General features: G+C 55.5%; 1 long non-coding RNA gene across 1 annotated transcript; it reads left to right on the top strand.

The window, feature by feature from the left end:
• Positions 1–659: 659 nt before the first annotated feature.
• LOC113222460 lies at positions 660–6,542 on the top strand. Its single transcript, XR_003308405.1, has 3 exons — positions 660–966; positions 4,373–4,560; positions 5,864–6,542. It is a non-coding gene; the product is annotated as an uncharacterized LOC113222460 (long non-coding RNA).
• Positions 6,543–6,900: the final 358 nt, after the last annotated feature.

The raw sequence follows: 6,900 nt of genomic DNA, 5'->3' as shown, positions 1-6,900 counted from the left end.
CTTTGCCTCCCAGATTCAAGCGATTCTCTAGCCTCAGCCTCCCCAGTAGCTGGGATTACAGACCCCTGCTACCACGCCCGGGTCCTTTTGTGTGTGTGTGTGTGTGTGTTTTTAGTAGAGACTGGGTTTTGCCATGTTGGCCAGGCTGGCCTCGAACTCCTGGCCTCAAGTGATCCGCCCACCTCAGCGTCCCAAAGTGCTGGGATTACAGGCTTGAGCCACTGCACTTGGCCTCTCTCCCTGCATCTTCATGTGTCTTACCAACGCCAAGAGGGAGCCTCTGGCCCCTTACTTAGGGTCGGGGTCCCAGAGGCCCAGGGTCAAGGCTATGGCCGCCTCCCAAGGACCTGCATCCCTGCAAGAAGCTGCATCCAACAGTCAAGGAAGAGGCCCCGCTGGGGCCTGCTCCAGTTCCTGCTGGGGAAAGCAAGTGGAGCTGCCCCTTGAAGAAAAGGGGGATCCCACCAATCTCAGGGGTTCTGTCCTAGTCTGCCGCCCTGGATCATCCAGCCTCTGCTGCTGGGATGGGGACCAGAGGACGCCCTTCTTGGCTGGCGCTGAGGGTCGGGGAGTCCTGCTTCCCGGCCTAGCGGAGGGTGGGGGGGGGTTCCAGCCACCCCCCACTGGGCAGGGCCTGGCACCGCCCCGCCTCTCCAGGCTTGGCACTTGCACTCAAAAAAGATGGCGCGGAAGACCTCAAGCGCGTCACGCGACCCGTCCGCAGGACTCTTGCGCGGCTCATATTCCCGCACACGGCGACCCAGAGCGGGAGGAGGAAGCATGGACTGGGGGGCGGCTGTGGCCGGGGAGGCTCTTGGCCGCTGTTGTGTGGCTGCGCTGCTGGAGCTGCCGGGCGGGATGCTGTACCCCCGGAAGAGACCGTCGCAGGAGCTCCAGGAGCTGGACGGCCTCTGGAGCTTCCGCGCCGACTTTTCCGACAGTGGACACGGGCTTCGAGGAGCAGAGGTACCGGCGACCGTTGCGGGAGGCGCGGGTTGAGGGCAGGGCCAGGAGGCGCCCGGAAGCCCGGCGGTGGGAATGGGGTGAGCCCTGGCGCCCTGCAGTCTCCTTCATCTGCGCGTCCCTGAGCTGGGGGCCCGGAGGAGGTTAAAGGTCAACGGGTTTGGGGGCACGGGGTTGGAGTACGGGGGGACTAAGGGGACCCGGGAGGGCCCGGGCGGAGGAGGCGGGAGGAGGAGGAGGAAGCCCTCCTGTTGAGCCCCGTCCGGTGGCTAAGGCTGAGCCCGGGCAGTGTCTTTTCTAATGTTTACTTCTAATTTTTGAAACGTTTTTGAGACTGGGTTTGGCCCTGCCGCCCAGGTTGGAGCGGAGTGGCGCAATCCTAACTTCTGAGCTCAAGGGATACTCCCGCCCCAGCCTTCCAAGTTAGCTGGGGCCACCATGCCTGGCTAATTAAAATAAAAACAAAAACAAAACTTGGTCTGGTTCCGTGGCTCACGCCTGTAATCCCAGCGCTTTGGGAGGCCAAAGTGGGCCAATCACCTGAGGCTGGGACTTCACGACCAGCCTGGCCAACGTGGTGAAACCCCGTCTCTACTAAAAATACAAAAATTAGCCGGGTGTGGTGGGGAGCACCTGTAATCCCAGCTACTTGGGAGGCTGAGGCAGGAGAATTGCTTGAACCAGGGAGGCGGAGGTTGCAGTGAGCCGGAATCAGGCCACTGCAGTCCAGCCTGGGCGACAAAGTCAGACTCCATCTCAAAACAAAAACACAGTTAAGTTTTTTGTTCTGTTTTGTTTTTTAAGATACTGGGTCTGACTACCTTAACCAGGCTGGTCTGGAACTCCTGGCCTGAAGCCATCCTCCCACGTTGATCTCCTACAGCTCTGATTACAGTCGTGAGCCAGCAGACACTCGTCAGGCCTGAGCGGCAGGCGCTGCCCAGAGCTGAGTCTGGGATCGGGAGGACGGGACAGTTTAGACATTCTGAGGTCAGCTCTGCGCAGGTAGGAAGGTGCCTTGGTTTTCAAGGTTCAGATAGAGGACAGAATGTGACATCAGGCTGAGGACGCCACTCCTGTTCCCCTGCTGACTTGGATGCGGTCAGCAGAGAAGTGGGATCCAGTGAGGTCTGGTCCGCTTTTGCCTGGTCTACATCCTTTTTTTTTCTTCCTCTTCTCTTTTTTTTTGAGACGGAGTCTCGCTCTGTCGCCCAGGCTGGAGTGCAGTGGCCGGATTCTCAGCTCACTGCAAGCTCCGCCTCCCGAGTTTACGCCATTCTCCTGCCTCAGCCTCCCGAGTAGCTGGGACTACAGGCGCCCGCCACCTCGCCCGGCTAGTTTTTTGTATTTTTTAGTAGAGACGGGGTTTCACCATGTTAGCCAGGATGGTCTCGATCTCCTGACCTCGTGATCTGCCTGTCTCGGCCTCCCAAAGTGCTGGGATTACAGGCTTGAGCCACCGCGCCCGGCCCAAAAAAAATTTTTTTTTAATATATCTTTTTCCTTTTGTGAGAGGAGGCCCCGCACTGTCGCCCAGGCTGGATGGCAGTGGTGTGATTGACAGCTGTTGTGGGGCCACAGTTGTAAGTTTCAAAGAATTTAGGCTAGGTGTGGCGGCTAATGCCTGTCATCCTAGCACTTTGGGAGGCCACGGTGGCTGGATCGCTTGAGCTCAAAAGTTCAAGACCAGCCTGGGCAACATAGTAAGACCCTCTCTCAAAAAGAATAAATAATTAAAATAAATAAAAAAGAATTTAAATGAGAATCACACAGCAAAGATGATGCAACATAGAACAATTTATTGTAAAGGGAAAAGTATTTTGCAAGTTAAGTGCAGAATAATCTGGGCACAGAAGCTCATGCCTGTAATCCCAGCATTTTGGGAGGCCGAGGCGGGTGGATCACTTGCGCTCAGGAGTTCAAACCAGCCTGGACAGCATTAGCTGGGTGTGGTGGCGTGTGCCTGTAATCCCAGCTACTAGGGAGGCTGAGATGGGAGAACTGCTTGAACCCGGGAGGTGGAGGTTGCAGTGAGCTGACATTGCAACACTCAATTATATAATCCCAGGTACTCCGGAGGCTGAGACAGCCTGGGTGACAGAGCGAGACCCCATCTCAAAAAACAGTGAAGTGCAAAATACACGGTTTACCCTGAGAGAGAGAATTCAGGGCAGGCTGCTCGTAAGCATGAGAGAGCGCTGGTTATTATTGGGGTAACTTCCTTTCTAGGAGTCTTCCATGATGAATTCCTAAGGAACTGGAAGAGGTGTTACTCTAAGCACGTTCTGGGTCATCCTCTGGCTGCACATGGGCTGTAGCTGTACATGCTTGTTCACACATCACACGTCTCAGTGCTGTGGTTGGTACGTCTGAAGGACACGGTCGCTTCCTTGACTACCTACTCTGCCTCAAGATCGTAGCTCACTGCAGCCCCAGTCTCCTGGCTCAAGCAGTTCTCCCACTTCAGCCTCCCAAGTACCTGGGGCTGCTGGGACTGCAGGCACATGCCACCACGCCCAGCTAATTTTTGTTATTTTTAGGGAAGATGTGGTTTCCCTGTGTTCCCCAGGCTGGTCTTGAACTACTGGACTCGAGCAATCCTCCCACCTCAGCCTCTCTGTGTTGGTGTGTTGGGATTACAGGTGTGACCACTGTGCCTGGCTGAAAAAAAAATTTTTTTTTCCTTTTTTTTTTTTGAGACAAAATCTTGCTCTTGTCACCCAGGATGGAGTGGTGCAGTGGCACGATCTTGGCTCACTGCAACCTCCACCTCCGAGGTGCAAGCTTTTCTCCTGCCTCAGCCTCCCAAGTAGCTGGGATTACAGGCATGTGCCACCACGCCCGGCTAAATTTTGTATTTTTAGGAGAGATGGGGTTTCACTGTGTTGACCAGGCTGGTCTTGAACTCCTGACCTCAGGTGATCCACCCCTCTCGGCCTCCCAAACTACTGGGATTATAGGCGTGAGCTACCACACCTGGCCCAAAACAAATGTTTTTTTTAAATTAAAAGAAGCGTGCCAGGCGCGGTGACTCATGCCTGTAATCCCAGCACCTTGGGAGGCTGAGGCAGGTGGATCATGTAAGGTCAGGAGTTCGAGACCAGCCTGGCCGACATGGCAAAACCTGTCTCTACTAAAAATACAGAAATTCACCAGGCGTGGTTGTGCATGTCTATAATCCTGGGTACTCAGGAGGCTGAGACAGGAGAATCAACTGAACTCCAGAGGTGGAGGTTGCAGTGAGCCGAGATCACGGCACTACAGTCCAGCCTGGGTGACAGAGCGAGACTCTGTCTCAAAAAAAAACATAAGCAAATGGCTGCCTGGGAGTGGCCGCTGTGGGGCATTCCCATTTGTGTGACCCAGGTCGTGCCCCTCCCTAAGCCCTGGTCTCTCTTGCCTCCTGCAGGGCTGGTGAATTACCAGATCTCCGTCAAGTGTAGTAACTAGTTCGAGTTGGAAGTGTATCTTTTGGATGCAGAAAACAAAGTCGTGGACAATGTGGCCAGGACCCAGGGCCAGCTGAAGGTGCCGGGTGCCAACCTCTGGTGGCCAGACCGGATGCACGGACGCCCCGCCTACCTGTACTCGTGGGAGGTAATGGTGGTTTGGGACTTGCTTAAGGGAGGTCTTTTGCCCCCTCTGGTAGTCCTGGTTTCAGCAGAGGCCCGGGACAGGTGAACGGGCAGGCACGGTCCTCTGAGCTCTCTGATGTTTCCCACTTTTGGTGGGAGGCCCAAAGGGTTTTTTTTTTTTTTTTTTTGAGGTGGTCTCATTGTCACCCAGGTTATAGTGCATTGGCCTGATCACAGCTCACTGCAGCCTTGAGCTCCCAGGCAGCAGCAGTCCTCCTACCTTGGCCTCCTGAGTAACTGGGACTGTAGGCACATGCTGCCATGCCTGGCTAATTAAAACAATTTTATCTGTAGACCGGGCATGGTGGCTCACGCCTGTAATCCCAGCCCTTTGGGAGGCTGAAGTGGGCAGATCAGTTGAGGCCAGGAGTTCGAGACCAGCCTGGCCAACATGGTGAAACACTGTCTCTACTAAAATATGCAAATTTGCTGGGCATCTGTAATCCCAGCTACTCAGGAGGCTGAGGCAGGAGCATTGCTTGAACCTGGGAGGCAGAGGCTATGGTGAGTTGAGATCACGCCACTGCACTTCATCCTGGGCGACAGAGTGAGACTGTCTCAAAACAAAATCTTTTTTGTAGAGTTGGGGTCTCACTCTGTTGCCCAGGCTGGTCTTGAACTCCTGGGCTCAAGTGATCCTCCTGGGGATTCCAGGCATGAGCCACCTCGTCTGATCAAGGGGAAGGCCCGATTTTGAAGGACAGGTCCCAGGGTCAGCCAGGAAAGGGCAGAGCCTCTGATTGTTGCTTCTCTGCAGGCCCCAAGGCGGCTGCTGGGGTGCACTGGGGGTCTTCCTGCTGCAGGGTAGGGCAGGCCAGATGGGGCTCAGGCTGTCGGGATGCTCACACCTGGCGCTTTAGCTATCGTAGCTGCGGCTGACTGCACAGACATCACTGAGGCCTTTTTCTGACTTCTACACACTCCCTGTGGCGATCCTCACTGTGGCTGTCACCGAGAGCCAGTTCCTCATCAATGGGAAAGCTTTCTATTTCCACAGTGTCAACAAGCATGAGGATGTAGACGTGCATTGGGGCTCTCCTGGGTCCTCGTGGGGGCTGCTTCTGGTCACCTTCCACTTTCGCCTTCCCTGTGTGCTGTAGCTGAGGGCAGCTCAGGGCAATGAGGCAAATGGCTCCAAACCACCCAGCTGTGGAGCTGGTGCTTGGGCTGGAGAGGGGGCTCCTGGCGTGGCTCTCCAGAGTCCTGCCATTGGAGGAAGTGCAGCTTTGACAGGGACAGGGGTCACTAACTCTGCTGTCCTCTAGATCTGAGGGAAGGACTTCGACTGTCTGCTGCTGGTGAAGGACTTCAACCTGCTTTGCTGGCTTGGCACCAACGCCTTCTGCACCAGCCATTATCCCTACACAGAGAAGCTGCAGATGTGTGACCGGGATGGGATTGTGGTTATTGATGAGTGTCCCGCTGTGGGCCTGGTGCTGCCATGAGTCCCTGCTGTGCACCTGCTCCATCTGGCCAGCCCATGGGCCACACCGTGCCTCTGTCCCTTCCCTCCTGGCCCCCGGCAGCTCTTCAGCAATGTGTCTATGCATCACTACATGTGGGTGATGGAAGAACTGGTGCACAGAGACAAGAATCACCCTGCCCTGGTGATGTGGTCTGACCAACGAGCCTGCGTCCTACCTAGAATCTGCTGGCTACTACATCAAGTGAGTGCCCCCGGCCTGTCCTGGGCTGGATCGGGAAGGAGACCCTGGCAGGTGGCAGACGGGTGGACGTGTGCAGTCCGAGATCAGCGTCCCATCCCACCCCAATGGGAGGGCCGTCCATACCCGGACAGTTCAGGGAACCAGATATCCACCTACCCAAATTGTGGTTTTCTTTTTCTATGTTTTTGAGACGGAGTTTTGCTGTGTCGCCCAGGCTGGAGTGCAGTGGTGAGATCTGGGCTCACTTCACCCTCGGCCTCCTGGGTTCAAGTGATTCTTCTGCCTCAGCCTCCTGAGTAGCTGGGATTACAGGCACGCATGAGGGCATGCACTTGGCCTGTTTTGTTTTTGAAATGGGGTTTCACTCTGGTGGCCCAGGCTGGAGTACAGTGGCACGATCTTGGTTCGCTACAGCCTCGACTTCCCAGGCTCAGGTGACCTTTCTGCCTCAGCCTCCCAAGTAGCTGGGTTTATAGATTTGTGCCACCACCACCACGCCCAGCTAACTTTCCCTTTTTTTTTTTTTTTTTGAGGAAGTCTTGCTGTGTTGCCCAGGCTGGAGTGCAGTGGCGTGATCTCAGCTCACTGCAACGTTAACCTCCCAGGTTCAAGCGATTCTCCTGCCTCAGCCTCCC

Source organism: Piliocolobus tephrosceles, unplaced genomic scaffold (assembly GCF_002776525.5).
Source record: "Piliocolobus tephrosceles isolate RC106 unplaced genomic scaffold, ASM277652v3 unscaffolded_31327, whole genome shotgun sequence".
Lineage (NCBI taxonomy): Eukaryota > Metazoa > Chordata > Mammalia > Primates > Cercopithecidae > Piliocolobus > Piliocolobus tephrosceles.
The sequence above is the reverse complement of the archived record's forward strand: the minus strand, read 5'-3'. Positions and strand labels throughout refer to the sequence as shown.